The sequence below is a fragment of the Cricetulus griseus genome, chromosome 3, assembly GCF_003668045.3.
Source record: "Cricetulus griseus strain 17A/GY chromosome 3, alternate assembly CriGri-PICRH-1.0, whole genome shotgun sequence".
Classification (NCBI taxonomy): domain Eukaryota; kingdom Metazoa; phylum Chordata; class Mammalia; order Rodentia; family Cricetidae; genus Cricetulus; species Cricetulus griseus.
In genome coordinates, this window is record NC_048596.1 from 36,048,825 (window position 1) to 36,067,538 (window position 18,714).

An 18,714-nucleotide genomic window follows, 5' to 3' on the forward strand; every position below is an offset into this window, starting at 1 on the left:
GAGCTTTGTATAAACAAAGTCACAGAATATGTAACTGTGTCTGACTTATTTCTCTTATTGCATCTGTACAATTTGTCTTATTCTGGATGACTGCCATTCTTCATTTTTTGATGCTCAGTGATACTCCATTGTAGAACTGTGCCACCATGACCTTTGACCCATTTGGATAGTTTCTAAACAGCACTATTTATAGAGTCTCCCAAATGCTTTTGATGACTGTATATGTTCATCTAGTATATGATACATACCTTCCCATGGAAAGAAGTGCGGTTGCTAAGTCAGAGGGTGTGTTCACAGAATGCCACAGGGTGTGTGCAGCATTAAGTGGTACTTCCAAACAGCTTTCTAAAGTGGGTAAACTCACTCACACTTTCATCAGCACCATACAATAGAGCACATGTCTACATCTCCGCTGTTACTAACCAGGATTTGTCATGTGTAAATTTCGACCAGTTGTCCGCAACAGTCTTAATAGGCATTTTCCTGATGACTAAAAATGCCTTCTTGTTCAGTTTAAAATGTTTTCTGTTGTTCTTACTCTCCTGCAACTGTCTTCACATAATTTACACAGGTCTATAGATATACATGATAAGTGGACAAGTATCTTCTCTGTGACCCACTCTGCCTCTCTGAACTTGTACTGATGAAAGTTTGTTTGAATGCATGTGAGAACAGACAACACTGCATTCTCCAGGGGCCCAGAAAGTAACCTGGGATTCCTCATGTAAACACTTCACTTGTCTGAAATGAGGAAGCTACCTCTGTCTGCCCTCCAGGAACAAATGTTACAAATCACTGTCCTCCTCTCCTCAAACTTCAGGCCCAACCACAGGTAAGGCGGGGAGGGGGCAAGAGTTTGTCACTTGCAATTAGGCAGATTTTCTGGAAACACTGTTGCCAACAATGAATGGCTTACAGACCTGGGAAGCCTCGCTGAAGCTTCTACTCAACCTGCAGTCCCCTGGAGCCCTGCCCCCCAACCCCAATACCCACAGATCTCAGAAAAGATGTGCCAAGCACCAATTTGGATATTCCAAGAAAAAGATCTCATTTTTCCTCTACCCAGGGCCCAGGAACCAGTGCCCTCAACAGTTCCTCAGCAACGTTCAACAATGCTCTCTGTGAGCCAGAGGTCCACAATGCACTGCCTCCCTGATCCCCTCAGGTCTGCTGTGAGGTGTAATCAGAGTTGGAGCTTTTCTTTTGTCCCAACCTCTCAGTTTCAAATAAGCACACAAAAGCTGATGTTGGTTACAGAATGCTTGGCCTATAGCTCAGGCTTATTACTAACTAGCTCTTATAACCTAAATTAATCCATTTCTATTCATTTGTATTTTGCCAGGTAGCTTCGTGGATTTACCTGTCTTCTAGCATCTTCTTCCTCAGGCATCTCCGTGGCTCTGCCCTTTTTTCTCCCTGTATCTCCATTTGGCTTTCCCACCTAGCCTTATGCCTAGGTATAGGCCAATTCAGCTTTATTATTAACCAATGAGAGGAATACATATTCATTCCCATTTTGCAGACAGAAGAAAACCAAAGCAGGTTAAGAGTACTCAGAGATGGAGATGGTGAAACTCAATAAAGGTGGCCAGCCAGGCCCCTGGAAACCAGCCTCCATTTGTCATTTCTTGAGAGAGTTCTACTTCCCTGGTCCATGTGGGCTGGCGAGGGTGGTGGCCCCTTTCTCCGAAGTAAACAAGGCAACCCTTCTGATTTTTCTAGACAGTCTTAGTCAGGAGTAGTCTTTCCTTCCTGATTGTCCTTCCTATGCGCTCCCAGCATTCATTCCAAATTCACCAAAATGTACTTACACCCTTCAGCATAATGTTTTTTGAGCTTCTTGTCAAACACAGAAAAGTGAAGGCGACAAGTCCAGCAGGAAAGAGTGAGGGTAAGACTCTGGGGTCCCAAGGGGCCCAAGCCCTGCCATATACACAACTAGATCCTCTCAACCAAGAGCTGGGCAAGAGTAAGGAGAAGCAGGAGAGGAAATGCTGGTCTAGTAAACTGAGAGGCAAGGAGAAAGAAAGGTCAGGTTTGATGCCACAGGCCTCGTCTGAGCTGCAATCAGCAACTCAACAGTGGTTCTGACAAGGCTCCATCAGAAGGGCACTCACAGCCGGCTCAGCTATCTGGAGGCTCACCACACATTCTCTTTAGAAGTTTACAAGAAAATGACTGCTACACTGTATAAAGTCCACAGCCGCTGAATTTCTGAGCACTTTTGTTTCTAAGTGTAGGAGTGGGAGCAGCTGTGACCATTCTTCCCACCAAAGCAGCTCTGAGACTTGCTATGTAGACCAGGCTGGCTTTGAACTCACAGAGATCTGCCTCCCTCTTCCTCCCAAGTGTTGGGATTAAAAAAGCTTGTGCCACCAGGTCATCAATTTTTCAGTGTTTGTTGTTGTTGCTATTGTTTTTGTTTTCTAACTGGTCACTTTGTACCTTGAGAGGCAAACTGCTGGCACAGCTTCCCTCTCTCAAGGAGACACTGTGTCCCAATGAGACTCTTTGTTGTTGTTGTTGTTGTTTTTCCAGACAGGATTTCTCTGTGGCTTCGGAGGCTGTCCTGGAACTAGCTCTTGTACACCAGGCTGGTCTCAACTCACAGAGATCTGCCTGCTTCTATCTCCCGAGTACTGGGACTAAAGGCGTGGGCCGCCGCCGCCGCCGCCGCCACCACCACCTGGCCCAATGAGACTCCTAAATCCTCCAGCAGGTAAAATGAGCTTGGGAGTGGGGCCACAAAGACCTTCAGTTGGCTTTTCCTGTTTCCTGGGCAACATCCTCGAGAATTTTGCGACAAGAAACCCAAAATGAATCGTGTCTGTTTCTCTTTTCCCCAAAAAAACTGAACTGAAGGAGCATGACACATGGTTCCCCCGTGCTCTAAATTCATGAAAGAAAAGGAGTGAGGGGACAGGAGTGAGAGAACAAAAAAACAAAAAAATGTGTTCAGAAGCACATTTGGTGGCTGGGCGCGGGCGGGGGGTGTCAAACTTCCCTGGGACATTTTAAATCTTAAAGGGCAATGGCTAGCTGATGGACTCCACAGCCAAGGGACAGGTACCACTCGGTGCCTGCTCCACCACAGTGATGACTGGTAAAGCAGAACCTTCAGGGTTTTCTGCTACTGATAAAACATAGCTCAGATGTGTTTTAACAAATATTTCAGAATGCCTATCAAAGGCAGCCTAGCTTCTCCCTCCCTGCGCAGCCATGAGTCAGGGGCTCTGCCCTACGCCTCCTATGTTTGTATCATTTCCAGCACTGCCAACAATTCTAGAGCCATAGCCACCCTCTGCTGCCTCCCAAAAGACACGATCTCACAGGGGAACCAGCAAAAAACAATACAAAGAAAGTCCCATCTGCAGTGGGTTACCTAAATGTCTTCTGATGTCCTCAGAAAGCCTTCCAGGGCTAATGTTTCCTTCATCCATGTCTCTCCAACATCCTCTCCTTGATAGGAGTTTGGCAAACTACTCCCACTCCCCAGTTTAGCTCTGAAGGAAGTTAAGGGGATGTCTCTAGAGACAAAAATCTGATTTGGCATCCCAGGTTGAAGCCCAGAGTCCCTCTTTCATAAGCCCAGGATTCACACTCACCAAGCAACAAGGACAATCCTCACAAGTATGTCATAGGCATTTCAGATCACAGGCATCCATTCCTTGCTCATACTAATTTCCAAGGGCCAAGGGAATACACAAACTAATTAGCACCCAGTTGGATGTTAGTTTTTTGTTTGTTTTAACCTTTATTTGATGTGTATTGTATGAAGGTATCAGATCCCCTGGAACCGGAGTTACAGACAATTGTGAGCTATCATGTGGGTGCTGGGAGTTGAACCAGTGTCCTCTGGAACAGAAGCCAGGGCTCATAACCGCTTTTTCTAGCCCCATGCATGGTACTCTTAAAGAAATGCAAGTCCTTGAAAAGAATCAGCTGAGGCTGGGTGGCAAGCATGGAATGGAGTGTCAGGTGGCTCTCTAGGAGTTCCAGGACAGGCCTGGTTTACAGAGTGAGCTCCAGGGCAGCTAGGGCTACACAGAAGAAGAAACAAAACAAAACCAATGGAAAAGACAAAACAGGAACCCTATAGTTGAAGGAAAAAATGCAAAACAGCCTCCAGGAAATGAATCAAAGCACACCAAGCTCTCTACCCCACAGGTTACATTCCTAAAGCAACGTGCTTTTTCCCAGTCAGCATCAAAAACTCCATGCCTGGGATTCATCAAGGTATCACCTGACCCTGGGTTGGCAAGCCCCGCCCTCCATTAGAATCTCCATATCTCCAATACTCTCCTCCTAAACCGAGCTCCCCCCCCCCCACCTCCCTTTCTTCCTGACCCATTACACAGCATTACTCAGACACTGTCCCCTGTAAAAATGTCACTTCAGGAAGCAAAAATCAATGAACTAACTTAACACAATATAAAAGCTGAAATAGCATGAGTATCGTCTTTCAAACCTATCTAACAACATACTATCACACTCTTAGAATTTGCTAGCTTTATCTAATAAATTTCTATTCTTTCCATTTTGATTAGACATAAATCCCTTGAAAAAATGAAAAAAGGTGAATTTTGTAGTATGGAGGAGCAGATATAAGTAACTGATACAAATCGTCCAGGTGGTTGGCTGGTTGTTTGGTTTTGAGGCAGGGTTTCACTGGCCCAGAACTCAAGATTCCACCAAACACTGGGTGTCCAGTCACCATTGCCATGCCCCGCTAGCTCTAGAAGAACTCCAATTAACTTTCTATTTCATTATACTAAAAAGTGAAAAGAATATGAACCTTTTGGGGTTCTTCATTAGTCATCTGGAAAATTCAGTAGCATGCACTTACACAGTTAAAATGAAGCCATGGGCAATTGTAACCATTGGCAAAAATATAAAAGTGGGGCTACTACCAATGCCCGGAGTAGACACCAGCAAAGTCACTTTGGCAATTCCTACCCCTTTTCAACTCCAGGACCAACCACTCTATTCCTAGACATATTTCCCAAATAGATGCCCATGTATGTTCATCACCAATAAAATGGCACAAAAGTGCTTTGCGACACGGTCCTAATTTCCTTTCTATTGCAGTGATAAAACACTGGGGTGGAAAGAGTTTGTTTCCTCTCACACTTTCAGGTACCAGTCCATCACTGAGGGAAGTCAGAGCAAGAACCTGAAGGCAGGAACTGAAGCAGAGACCACGGTTACTGCCTGGCTCACTCCTCTGGCTTGCTCATCTACTTTTCTTAGACAGCCTGTTAGTTAGGCTTTAAACCTGGAACACATGGCTGAGATGCCTACTTAATACATCAAAGTGAACCTGGCCAGGCTCTCCCAGCATCCCTCAGTCCCTACCTGTTACAGAGCCCTCCAGGCTGGCATAACCTCACCCCCTACCTTAAACTTCTCCAGCCCAGGGGCTGAGCTGTCCTTCTCCTGGCTGCCCTTCCCACATTTAATCTAACCATTTTGGTTACCTGCTCCCTTTGTATCTTTGTACCTCCTGGCTGCCTGGTTCCTTTTCCTCCCTTCTTCCTCCGCCTACCCCCTCATGGCCCAGCTCATGGCCCAGTCTGGACTCTCCAGATGTCCCGGTCCCTGCCTCTGGCTATGTTCTCCCACATATCTACAATAAACATTCTCCTCCGCCTAGGAGTAGTCCTTCCCTTTTATTTTTTCATTCATTTGTTGCCAAAACCCAGGTCCAATCATTTCCCTTTCATTTCTTTTTTTCTTTTCATTCACAACCCAGGATCACCTGCCTAAGAATGCTGCTTCCCACAGTGGGCTGGGTCCATCAATTATCAGTCAAGAAAATACTCACACTGACACATCCACTGGCCAATCTGAGGAGGCAACTCCTAACTGAGCTTCCCTCTTCCCAAGTGTATCAGGTGAGCAGCAAGACCACTCAGCACAATAGTATTATTTATATCAGCCTCAAAGGGGTAACCACCCTGTGCCTTCCACAGTAAGATGATAAAGAGTAGGATATTCAAACACTAACTGGCAATGGAGACAACCCATAACCCCTACAACAGTGGAGATTAATCTTAAGGAACAGAACACTGAGGGAGAAAAACCAGGGAGGGAAGGTCACACCCTGTGATACCGTGTATATAAGACTCAAAACCCGAAAAATTAATCTGGATATCAGAGATAAGAGTAGTGATGTTGGCTGGGTATTGGTGGTGCACGCCTTTAGTCCCAGCACTCTGGAGGCAGAGGCAGGCTGATCTCTGTGAGTTCAAGGCCAGCCTGGTCTACAGAGTTCCAGGACAGCCTCCAAAACAATTTAGAGAAACCCTGTCTCAAAAAACAAAAACAAAAAAACAAAACAAAACAAAAAGGGTGGTGATGTTAAGGGGCTACAGAGATCTATGGCTTCCTTGGGGAAAGGTAGTTTGGTGACAAAGGAGAGGCAATCCCAACCTGCTGCTACCTTTACAGCCAAGGTACTGGGGGGGGGGGGAGGACACCAGATATGACACAGGGACAGAAAGAATGGAGAAGAGGGAGTGGGGAGGAAAGCAAAGGAGAGTAAACAAAAGGCAGGCATGGGGTGCTGAGGCAAGGGGATCTCCAGTTTTGCTGTCAGTCTGGGCTACCCGGGGAGGCTCTGTCACAAAATGGGGGAGGGGTGGTGCAGAGAAAGAGAGAAACAAAGTGAGATGGGCAGAAAAATCTACTGCCAAGAGACCCAAACTGAAAAGCAAATATCAACAAATACACGCTTATATTCTTGTCTCAAATCAAGTCAACATTTCTACTCTAAGAAACACTGAAAGTGGTCTTATCTACACAGTGTCAGGGCTCGGCTAATACAAACAGGGATTAGTGCATCTTTAGAGATTTTAGAGTAAGCTTCACTGCCCAATTCCATTAACTAAATGATTTTTTTTTTTTAAAGCCACCTTCTTCTGAGCTACAGGGCTCCTGACACTGCACTATAATTGTTTTCAATGAACCGATTGCTTCTGTAATGAAATTAGCATAAGGATGCTCACTATTAACAAGCCCTTCTGCATACACATCCAGAGAAACTAGAGCTGTGCCTGTCCCAAGAGACTTCATACTGAGGGTGGCATTTGCTTCCAGCAACCATCATTTAAATGCAAAGTGCAAGACTGGAGAAAGCAAACAGGTCTAAGCTTAAAAACCTAAGGGTGAAAGAAAATCCATCAGGTGATGCCACTGGCTGTTCTCAGGACCCCATCTGCCCTGGGCAAAGACAACTGCATCTCCAGTGCCTAGGGAAATGGGGGAGGCTCCCAGGAGCCTCAAGGTCAGCTCTCCCACACCCAAGCCAAATCCATTTTCTCTTTTGTGGTCCCTCCCAAGCACACAATGCACAGTCAGCACAGTCAACAAACCTGGACTCCCTACATCACCAGAGCCTTGTAAAGAAAGGGTGGAATGCTTTACCTAAAAATACAAAGACAACCAGAGAAACTAAATCTATATATATGCATATATATGCATGTGTGTGTGTGTGTGTGTGTGTGTGTGTGTGTATTATATATATAACAAAACTGTAAGAGAGAAGGGAATGGGACAATAATATCAATTCCACTGCTTCCTGGAAGGGGGGTGGGTGGCAAATCTGTGACATCAAATCGAGAAGAATCAGAGCTTTATAAGGGGCAAATGTTTTGACACTCTTATCCCTCCCTTGAAGTCTCCCTGTCCCTTGAAGTCTGCATAGTTGTCAGAAGCAGGGTATATTACCTAACTTTTGAGAGTGGTTTATAAAAGGAGTTTCCACCTGCTTCCTGGGGGGGGGGGTGTGCTTGCTGTAGGGCTGTTTTCAGTGTGAACTCAAAGGCTGCTTTTGGAGGAGAGTGACATGTAAACCTAATTCTAGGAAAATCAAGTTATCATCCATGATGGGGGCAGGAATTCTCCAGTCAGTTCAGTTTCTTCAGTTTTCATTTATATCATGCCCAGCCTGCCTTGCCATACGCCAGCTCACACTGCAGATTTTATACTAGCAGTCTCTAGACTTAAACTCAGTCTCTTCCTCCCTCTCCCTCTCCTTCCCCCCCCTCTCTCTCTCTCTGTGTTTGTCTGTCTGTCTGTCTGTCTGTCTGTCTGTCTCTGTGTCTCTGTCTCTCTCTCCCTCCCTCCCTCCCATGGGGAGAATCCACCCTGCACTCACAAAGTCCAACTACATGGGGCCACCATGCTAAGTCTTCATGGAGACAAATGAAATCACCTGTACGCCCTCCCAGCAGTAGTCAATACTGAGTCCAGCCTCCCCTCTGATACTCAAGACCCCCCAGAGAAGCTCGGTCCCTAGCTGGGTGCTGGACAGTGTGACTTCCTCAACAGGCTCTCCCTGCCCTGTCCACATTGCTGACCCACAGAATCTGGAAGACTAGCAAACTATTCTTTTTTTTTTCTCTGTGTAGCTTTGAAGCCTATCCTGGCACTCGCTCTGGAGACCAGGCTGGCCTCGAACTCACAGAGATCTGCCTGCCTCTGCCTCCTGAGTGCTGGGATTAAAGGCGTGCGCCACCAATGCCCGGCCTAGCAAACTATTTTTAAGCCACTGTTTGTGGTAAGGTTTTTTTGTTTGTTTGTTCTGTTTTTTTTTTTTTTTTAAATAATAACCACCTAAAAATCAGAAAGAGACCACAGCTGAGCTGGAATCAGAGAAGTGATGGGTTTTAGTTTTCAATTTAAACTTTTTGGTGTCTGCCCTAATTGCACTGTGAAAATTAGAAATCTTAAAATTCAGAACTTAGAAATAGCTAAAAAGGAGCACCACCGTCTCTGCTAGGCATTCTTGTTGCTGAGCAAGTCCCATGGCTGCCTCAATCAACAGAGTAAGGTTAGCTCATATAACCTTCACAACAAACTAGGAAGACCATATATTATCCCTGTGTGGCTTTGTTTGTTTTGTTTTGTATTTGGAGACAGGTGTCTCTCCCAGACTGGCCTTGAACTTACGATTAGTCCCACAGCCTGAGTCTCTGGCATGACAGGCCTAGGCCACAGACTCAGCCGACTTAGCCATTTCACAGAAGGGAAAGTGAAGCCTAGAGCAGTTCAGTAGCTCACCAAAGAACACAAAGCAAGCAACACATCCTACATTCCAGCCAGAGGATCTGGGATAGAACAACAGTATTTATTTACATGTGCAGGAAGGTTTGACAGTCACAAATCTATGGACAAAGGCAGCAACCTCAAACTGCCATAACTTCTACAGCCCTGCTTACCTGAGCTCCTGAGTTCCCGACTCCAGCTACCTGCCCCCAATTCAATGACTATCTCTGAGAATGAACCACTGGGGCCTACTGCAGGTGGGCATAACCCCTTCCTCCTATTCTGGCTCCATACTTTTGTGCCTCCTCACTTGCTAAATGTTCAGGGTGCGTCCAGCAGGACCCTGCATACCACAGAAATATAATTATTATTTACCAAACTTAAGGGGTATCACTTTGTTCACCAGCTTCTCCACTAGGGAAATTTCCACTGAATTCCAACGGGAAAGAAAAGAAGTTGCAAGCTCCAGCTACAGGAAGCAGCCACACAAGGACCCTAGTCTCTCCATTCCTCACAAGGAGCCCCCACAGTGCTGATGTGCAGCTAAGAAGAAGCTCTCTTCCTGTGAACTCGCTCTCTTCCTATGAACTCGAGTGTGGCCCTGCTTTTCTGATGGCTCTGATATTTACCATCTTCCTGAAGAACAGCAAGGTGTGGCTACCTAGAGATGCTCAGTGGTCCCTCACTTCCCCTGAGATCCCTTAAAGGTCAGCCCGAGACTGACAGCTCTCAGAGCCCACTCCTGAGCACCCACAGCAAACACCAAATAGATAAAAATAACCCCCTGTCTGGGGCTGGATTTTGTCAGAATAAGATTCTACATATTCTTTCTGGACAAACAAAACAAACCACTTTATAGTAGATCCTTCTTTTGTCTCCTAAAGCCCCTGGCTCAGAGCCTTTGCCACAAAGTATCTCACAAAGGAAAACTGAACGTGACTGTTCAATGAAATTGCAATTTAGTCTATTTAGAAGGAAGATAGCAGGGTCAACCTGGTCATTATCTTCAGAAAAGCATTTCAACCCACAAGAGACCCTCTCGCTGTGCTCTATCACCAACTTAGAGATTTCTTTACTCAATCCCATACTAGGTTCAGAGGTCCCTCAGCTTTTTTTACTTTTGTATTTTTTTTTTGGGGGGGGGGGTGGTTCTGGGCAATGTTTCTCTGTGGCTTTGGAGGCTGTACTGGAACTAGCTCTTGTAGACCAGGCTGGTCTGGAACTCAGAGAGTGCTGGGATTACACTCACGCGCCACCACCGCCCATTGAGGTTCCTCAGCTTTACAGGGAGCAATACAAGGATTCAGAGAACACAAAGGAAAAGCCCCAGCTACTAAACACCATGAATGGGAGGAAAAACTATCCACAAAGATCACTTCTGCAGCAATACATACCATTCCAAAGAAAGAATAAACATTCCCAACAGTGGGAATTATATGTGATTATTGTCACATGAAAGCACACCCCAGAATCACTCCAGTGCCTAAGTGAACATGGCTGCACATCTTCACAACCCCAGCACTTGGAAGTTCAAGACTGTCCTCTGCTAGACAGGGAGTTTGAGGCCAGCCTGGGCTACATGAGATCCCATGTCAATTCTCTCTCTCTCTCTCTCTGTCTCTCTCTCCTCTCTCTGTCTCTGTCTCTGTCTGTCTCTGTCTCTCTCTCTCTCCCTCTCCCTCTCTCTCTCTACACACACACACACACACACACACACACACACACACACACACGTGTTTCATGATATTTTAATAACAATATTTCAAAACTATTGTTTTGTAGAAATACTACAAAAGTATTAGAATTGTGACTTCAAATGGACAAATAGAGGACATTGTTGCAAATCTCCTATTTAAGTTTAATTGTGGTTTAAGGCCAGTATAAAGTCAAGCACACAGGTGATAAAAGTATAATCTAAAACACAAAGAACAAAACAGAGCACTGCTTTGGAAATCTGACAGTATCATCTAATCGAAACACTAGGTTAGAACTTGACTCCTATTCCCAACACGTATGTATACATGTATGCATGTATGCAGACTCAAAGTCCCAATTGCCACAGATGAAAACTAGAAACTGTTACAATCCTAAAATGGATAATATAGGACAATCTCACAATGGAATACTACACAGCCGTTAAAAGGAACTGCCTCCCCAAACCTTTGTTTTTCTCCCCATCTAGACCTTTCCTCTCCCTCTCATCCTTCCAGGAAGAGAACCCCTTATGATCTCCAGAACTCACAGAGTTAATAACCTAGTTTTCCATGTATCGATGCCTGTAATTTTGGCAACATTTTAAAAGTACTTTTAGGCGCTAGGAGTGGAGCCCAGTGGTAGAATACTTATTTAGCATGGCTGAGGTTCTGAGTTGGAGCCCCAGGACTAAAAACAAACAACCCTTGCTTTTAAATGTGAAGTTGTTTCCCCTTTAATCTCTCCTTAGTGCCAGTGCAAGTTCTCTGATTCCTGCAATCCTTCCAGTCCCCTCTGTTCTGGTCCCCTGCCCCACTTTTGTTATAGTAACTCAATCAACTACAGCGACCAGTGGAGCAGGGAACCCTAGGGCTCAGAAAGATCGCCAAAGGCCCCCTGGACTCCGAGAGCTAAATGAATTACACTTCCTAGTGCAAGGGCAGACACTTCTCAGCGTTCACCCTTTTTAATCTCCCCAAGCAACTGCCACACTTACCCGCAGCCGCCCGGCTCAGCACCTTTCCCAAAATTTAACAGGGAAACAACCAAAGTTTGATCACGTGTCTTCTCAGTCACTACCTATCCCCTTACAACCGGAGAAAGGCCAAGGAGACAGAAAGAGCGAACGGCGCGGGTGGGGGGTGGGGTGGGGTAAGGTTTTTGTGGGAAAGTGGGAGCAATGAAAATCTTCTGATTTGTGTTGATGATGACATAACTTTATGACTATTTTAAAAGTCTACGAGTCATGGATTTTAAGAGGTATATTGATGATGTTTATTATATCTCAACTTTTAAAATTAAGTTTAAGTGGGTTAAACGTGGAAAGGCCCAACAACTTATTAGAGAGCGATGCACGAAAGGAGAAAACAAGATTAACAACTAAGTACCGTATAAAAATCAACTCGAACAAACTCACCATTAACTATAAATAAGCAAGGAGGCTTAAGTTCCCATCTAGTCCAGGTGACGACCAAGGTCACTGATCTGGGAGATCGGCATTCCTGATTAGTCTCCGGCTCTGGGTCTGATTCGATACATTAATAAGACGAGCCGACTCTCAGAAGTCAAGTGCGGAAAGCAAGCGCTGGGGGACGCCACAGAACGTTGTCAACGCAAGCGACACGGCCTGCGCCTGGTCAGCTTAGCTGCGCGCAGTCAGCTCCAGCCGGACCGCCCGCGAAAAGTTGCCTTTGAAAGTTGCAAAGGCACCGGGTGAGGGGACCAGATTCACCAGCCCCGCGGCCCCGGAGCGCGGGGTTCCCCACGTGCCTGAGCGACCAAGCGTGCCTCGGGACGCTGCCACCCGCCCTGCTGGACCTGGCACCGCAGGCCCTCAGGAACCCACCCCTGTCCCAGAGCTTAGGGCGGTCCCTGAAGGCCGCGCCCCACCCCTCCCCCACGCCCAGACCCTGCAACACCAGCCAGGGCCACCTGCCGCTCCAGAACCAGGATAAAGGAATCCTAATCGCCGCTCCCCCCCACCCAGACGGTCCACCGATCTTACCCCGGAGACGCCTCGGAAAAGGGCGCTGCGCCGCACCCCGGCCCCAAAAGGCCGGAGAGGTACCCAAAGGCCAGGGCGCCCCACTCCGGGTCGTGAGGCGCCGCCCCCTCGAGAGCCAGCGGTGATCCCAGGCGGCTGCTAGCCGAGGCAACCCCACCGACCTCCCCAGGGCAATCCCAGGGCCAGTGTCGCCGTGCGCCTCGGCACGCACCAAGACTGCGAGGCTAGGCACCGGGTTAGCTCGGGACAGGGTCGGAGCCCAGGCGCCTCAGACCGTCCCTGCAGGGGACAGGAGCGCAGCACTGCCACTACTCACCTCCAGCGCCGCTGGTCTGGAGCTGGCGCAGGGCGGGCGGCTGGCGGGGCGGGACCGGGAAGCGCGGGGCGGAGCCTCGGGCAGCGCCAGAATCAAACTCCTGTTGCACCATGAGCGCGGAGCCGGATCCTGCAGCGCCGCGCACGAGTTCACCGTGGCTGCCCGGAGTCACGGAGCGCAGGGACGCACGGGCAGGGGCAGCCCGGCTGCGGCTCCGATCAGAACTCAGCGCGCTCTTTGTACCGAGGAGTTCGCCGTGGAGAGCCCAGTGCGCCTGCGCGCCACCGCAACTCTTCCAGGCGCACCTCCGCACCTCTGATCCCTACCGGCCAACGCGACCATCCCATTCGCAGGGAGTGAACCACATCCTTTCCTGAAGGATCCTCGGTTCGTGCAAGTTATCGACCAGGCGAGCTGGGCGCGTCAGGTGCAGCTTGGTACCTCAATAGCGCCTGTGTGCGGTGCCGTTAAGAAGTTGGTTTGGGAACTTGGATGGAGTAGGGGACTCGAGCTCGCAAGTCTAAAACAGGACCTCTCTGGAGTGACTGGAAACTTCCAGCCAACCAGGACGCCGCAGGGGCCTAAGTAATTTCCTTCCAGCACCCTGTCGAGTGAAGAGTCTGACGTAGTAGATGACTCGGCCTGGCTTCAGGGTGTGGAGCCCAAGAAAGAAGTCAGTTGTCCTAAAAGCTCTACCTGGAGTAAGGGCAATAGATCCACAAGAGATGAGCTGGGGGCTGAGTCCTCTTTCAAGAAGGTGGTTAGGGACAGGAAGGCCGAGCTATCAGTGTTAAAACTGCCAGGATGACACAAGTCTGGAGCCAGAAGGATGAGGGGTTCTAAGTCATCCTCTGCTACATAGCAAGTTCTAGGCGAGCCTGGGCTACATGTAAAACAACAACAACACTGGTGTAACCAAAATAAACATAACGCCCACGCCTCACTGTCTGCTAACTGCTTAGAGAAGAGCCTGAGGTTGTGTGGGGAAATGGCTTGCCCTGGAGAGAAGCTGCGGAACCAAAACTTCCTTGATTCACCAGCGTACACTCCCTGCGAATTCCTCCAAGTGCTGCCCCTCCCCCAGAATGCTCATTTTCTTAGCGCTGCTGTCGGGGTGACAGAGGGCCAATCACCGCCTCCTGGGGACGTCAGTTTCTGCATGGGTTAATTGGGTCCTTGGATTCAGGAGATGCTCTCCGCATGCCGCCTTTCGCTGTTAAGGATGATTTCAGTCAAATGTGTTAACCAGCAGAGAATCAGCGGCACCGGAATTGCTATGTTTTCAAAGTGTCCTCAGCTGGCTAGCTAGACAACTCAATCAGTGAGCTCTAAGTTCAGCAAGATGGCCCCCTTGGTAAATAAGGTGGGAAGTGCTCCACGAAGACACCTGACTTCATGTCTGGTCTTCATGTTCTGGCTGGCCTCTGCATGCATACACAAATGTATGTTCACTTCACACACTAATGTGCATACACAAGACACCACACACATGCAAAAAAAAAAAAAAAATCAATGCCCTCCACCCCCAGCATTCCAAGTCTTGACCTCCTCTTCATTTCTCCCTCTTTACATTTTATATTTAGTCCATGAGTATTAAACATATAGGCTTTCAAACAGTAGGCAAATGTGATCAATTAAAAAAAAAACATAGCAGACCTATGGTGGTGGTACAAGCCTTTAGCCCCAGCACTTGGGAGACAGAGGAAGGTGCATCTCTGGGAGTTCAAGACCAGCCTGGTCTACAAACAGGTCATCATCCAATGCTATATAGTGAGACCCTGTCTCAAAAACAAACAAAATAGCAGATCCCAAATTTCAGATTTATATTTGACATTTTTATTTTATATTTACTCATTTTTAATTAAAATCAATTGACACATATAATTTATCCTCACTGTGCACAGTTGGAGTGTTTGAATATACTCACAAAGTTATAGACAGACCATTGTCGCTCATTTCAGAGTAACTTCATCACCCTGGTAAGAAACCCCAGAACCATCAGCAGCCGCCCCGTCACACCACCCCGCCCAGCTTCTGGCAACCAATAAACTTTACTTTCTGTCTCTAGGGTCTGCCTGTCTTGTTTCATATGAACAAACACAATAGCAATATGTGGGCTTTCAAAGCTGAGGCATCTTTCACTTTGAAGGTCTATCCAGGCTGTAGTGTACATGAGTACTTGATCCTGCACCCCAGGTCATCTGCAGTGAGATGGTAGCAGGGAATAACCATAGGTGAACATCAGTCTTTTGAATGGGATAGTTTAAAGAGTGAGGCATTTCTTGGAAATGCAACATGCAAAAAAAGAAAAAAAAATTGTCAGACATGTCAACATATATAGAAGCTCTTGAATTTATATAAAACATACTAGCAGTAATATGCAGCTCTTCCAGAAGAATTCTAATTCCATCAAGCAATTACTCTGTGCACACACAGGTCTTAAGACTGCTGTGTAAGAATGTTGAAGCACACCCTAGCGGGATGTTTAGGAATAGTTTAAGCTGAGCTGTAAGAACAGAGTCTTTGGGTCAGTAAGTGAGCACTCATCCTCAGCTATAAAGGAAACCCATGGGGCTGGAGAAATGGCTCAGAGACTAAGAGCAGTGGCTGCTCTTCCAGAGATCCTGAATTCAATTCCCAGCAACCACATGGTGGCTCACAACCATCTATAATGAGATCTGGTGCCCTCTTCTGGCCTGCAGGCATACATGTAGGCAGAACACTGTATACATAACAAATAAATAAAATCGAAGAAGAAGGAGGAGGAGGAGGAGGAGGTGGAGGAGGAGGAGGAGGAGGAGGAGGAGGAGGAGGAGGAGGAGGAGGAAGAAGAAGAAGAAGAAGAAGAAGAAGAAGAAGAAGCTCATATCCAGCCTCTGAAGATGGAACAGCCTTTTCTGTTTATATCCGTTCAGTAGTCCAAGTGCCTTGACATCCCTCTGATTTCAGGGAAGGACACCAGGATACAGCTGGGATTGGATATTGGAAGGAGTCAGTTAGTTGAGCCATTCAACCAGAAGCTGGGTGATTTGTGCAGAAGTAGGCTTAGCCAAGAGTTCTTAGCAAAGATTTCAAAAGGACCTTTGGGTGTTTTTTTTTTTTTTTGTAAGATTAATTTTCATTTTAAAGCTCTGTATATTGTGTTGAGGAATATTCCTTTATACTGTGTGAAGATGTGTCACTGTGATTGGTTTAATAAGGAGCTGAATGGCCAATAGCTAGGCAGGAGGTAGTTAGGCAGAATTTCTGAGGACAGAGAGGTCTTCTGGAAAAAGAAAGGCAGAGTTACCAGCCAGAGGAAGAGGAAGCAGGGCATGCAGGAGGAGAGGTAAAAGCCAGGAGCCATGCAACAGAATGGAGATTAATAGAAATGGGTTAATTTAAGTTATAAGAGCTAGTTAGAAACAAGCCTAAGCTAAGGCCAAGCTTTCATAATTAATAACAAGTCTCTGTGTTGTCATTGGGGGCTAGTGGTCCAAGAAAGCCTGCTCCAGTGTTGTATGTAAGTGAGGTGAGAGCAGGGGCCTGAGGAGGCCAGAGATGTTGGATCCTCTGGAGCTGGAAATTCAGGTGGTTGACTTGGGAGCCAAGACTGAGAACTCAACTTGGGGCCTCCAGAAGAGCATCACACGCTCTAAAGTCTGAGCCACCAAGACCAGCACAAGAACTTCAGGGATCTGAAAATCATAAGGGGAACTCATTTGTTTTTGTAGTAAATGAGCTTTTCTATGATGATGACCTAGAACTGTTTCTGTCAGGCTTGCTTCAAATCTGTGTTTGGGATTTTATTTGTCCGTTTGCTTTATTTTGTTTTCTGAGACAGCTCTTGCTCCGTAGTCCAGGCTAACCTTGACGTCTGAGAGGTCTTCCTACATCAACATCTGGAGTGTTGGAATTTCAAGTGTGAGCCAACACACCTGGTTCCTTTATAATGCTGTTTTAAAGCATTTTATTTCAGCTTGCAAGAACCAAGATTATTTTTGCCTTTTTTCCTTAACTTTTACGTACACACAGTATCAGTTAGTATCAGACTCTTTGGTTGTAAGGAAGTAGGTCTATACAGCATGCCCATGTATGTACTAAGTAGTGCAGGTAGTAATGGTGTAGACACCTGTGCTTGCTTTCTCAACCAGGACTGTGGATATCCAAGGCAAATGCTGTGGGGCATTAACCTAAAACAGTGATTCTCAATCCTTTGGTGGTTGAATTACCCTTTCAATAAGGGTCACATATCAGATATTTACACTACAATTCATAACAGGAACAAAATTACAGTTATGAAGAGAGACCAAACTAATTTATGGTTGAGGTCACCACAGCATGAGGAACCGTATTAAAGAGTCACAGCATTAGGAAGGTTGAGAACCACTGGTCTAGAAGTTCACCTCTCTAGAAAATTGTGTGTTGCAATAAAAAAGTGACCTCTTAGCCAGTCCTGGTGATCCACACATAATCCCAGCACTCAGAAAGCTGAGGCAAAAGGATCACAAGTTAGAGATGAGGCTAGGCTACAATAGTGAGACCCTGCCTTTAAAAAAAAAAAAATGCTCCCTGACTTTCCATAATTTTTCTCTGTCTATAATTTGTGTAATATACAGAACATGGTTCATAGACCTTCTGTTAGTAACTGCAAGTCAACAGCTGGCTGTGTATCTAATTTAATTATATGGGGATTTTTCTACCTCACAGGGGGTGGGCACTCTAACTGCTGTGTTATTCAAGGGTGAACGCTACCTCATAGGGCAAGCTGTGAAAGAGTCTTCAATGTTCATCTGTTATTTCTGGCTTGAAGTTCAGGTCTGTCTTTTTAAAATAGCTGAGTTAAAGTATCAGTTTCATGCGTGCTTGTGTGCGTGTGTGTGTGTGTGTGTGTGTATGTGTGGTGCATCTTCATGTGTGTGCATGATTGTGCCTGCGGAGGTCAGAGGTTGGTGCTGGCCATCTACCTCAATCGTTCACCACCTTATTTTACTTTTCTTGTTTTGGTTTTCCCAGACGACAGTCCTGTCTGTCCTAGAACTCACTCTGTAGACCAGGCTGGTCTCGAACTCAGAGACCTGCCTGCTTCTGCCTCCAGGGTGTTGGAATTAAAGGCAGGCACCACCACCTCCTAGCTCCACCTGTTTTTCAAGACAGGGTCTCTCACTGAACCTGGTGATCACCAGTTCAAACAGATTGGTTAGACAAGCCCCAGGGATCCACTTGTCTCCACCTCCTGAGCAGTGGGATTACAGGTGCACACCACCAGGTGCACACCGCCAATGGCTGCTCTTTGTGCATGAGTGCTGGGAACAAAAGCTGATCCCATGCTTATGCAGCATGCACTTTGCTGACTGAGTGCTCTCTCCCCCGCCCCACAAATACCAGTTTTGAAGACAAACAAATCACCATTGTTGCTTTATGTATAGTTACAGACTTAATTAATTCTTATTAATTATATTAATAATAATAATAATATGAAGCTCAGTTGTTGGTTTGGGGGTTGTTTATTTGTTTGTTTTTTTCCCCTGAGGCAGGGTTTCTCTGTGTAGCCCCGGCTGTCTTGGAACTAGCTCTGTAGATTAGGCTGGCCTTGAACTCATAGAGCTCCACCTGCCTTTGCTCCAAGTGCTGGGATTAAAGCCATCACCCGGCTTTTTTTTTTTTTCTTTTA

General features: G+C 46.5%; 1 protein-coding gene across 3 annotated transcripts in view; it reads right to left on the minus strand.

Annotated features, from left to right (window-relative positions):
* Positions 1-12,983, minus strand: part of Kank1 (KN motif and ankyrin repeat domains 1) — a 187,354-nt gene extending 174,371 nt beyond the window's left edge. Inside the window, exon 1 of one of the 3 annotated variants that reach the window (XM_027406486.2) lies at positions 12,746-12,983. The gene's annotated coding sequence lies outside the window, so the exon portion shown is untranslated. Of the gene's footprint in view, positions 1-12,157; positions 12,412-12,745 lie in introns of those variants that run through there. The other 2 variants (XM_027406488.2, XM_027406485.2) reach the window with 2 other exon arrangements.
* Positions 12,984-18,714: the final 5,731 nt, after the last annotated feature.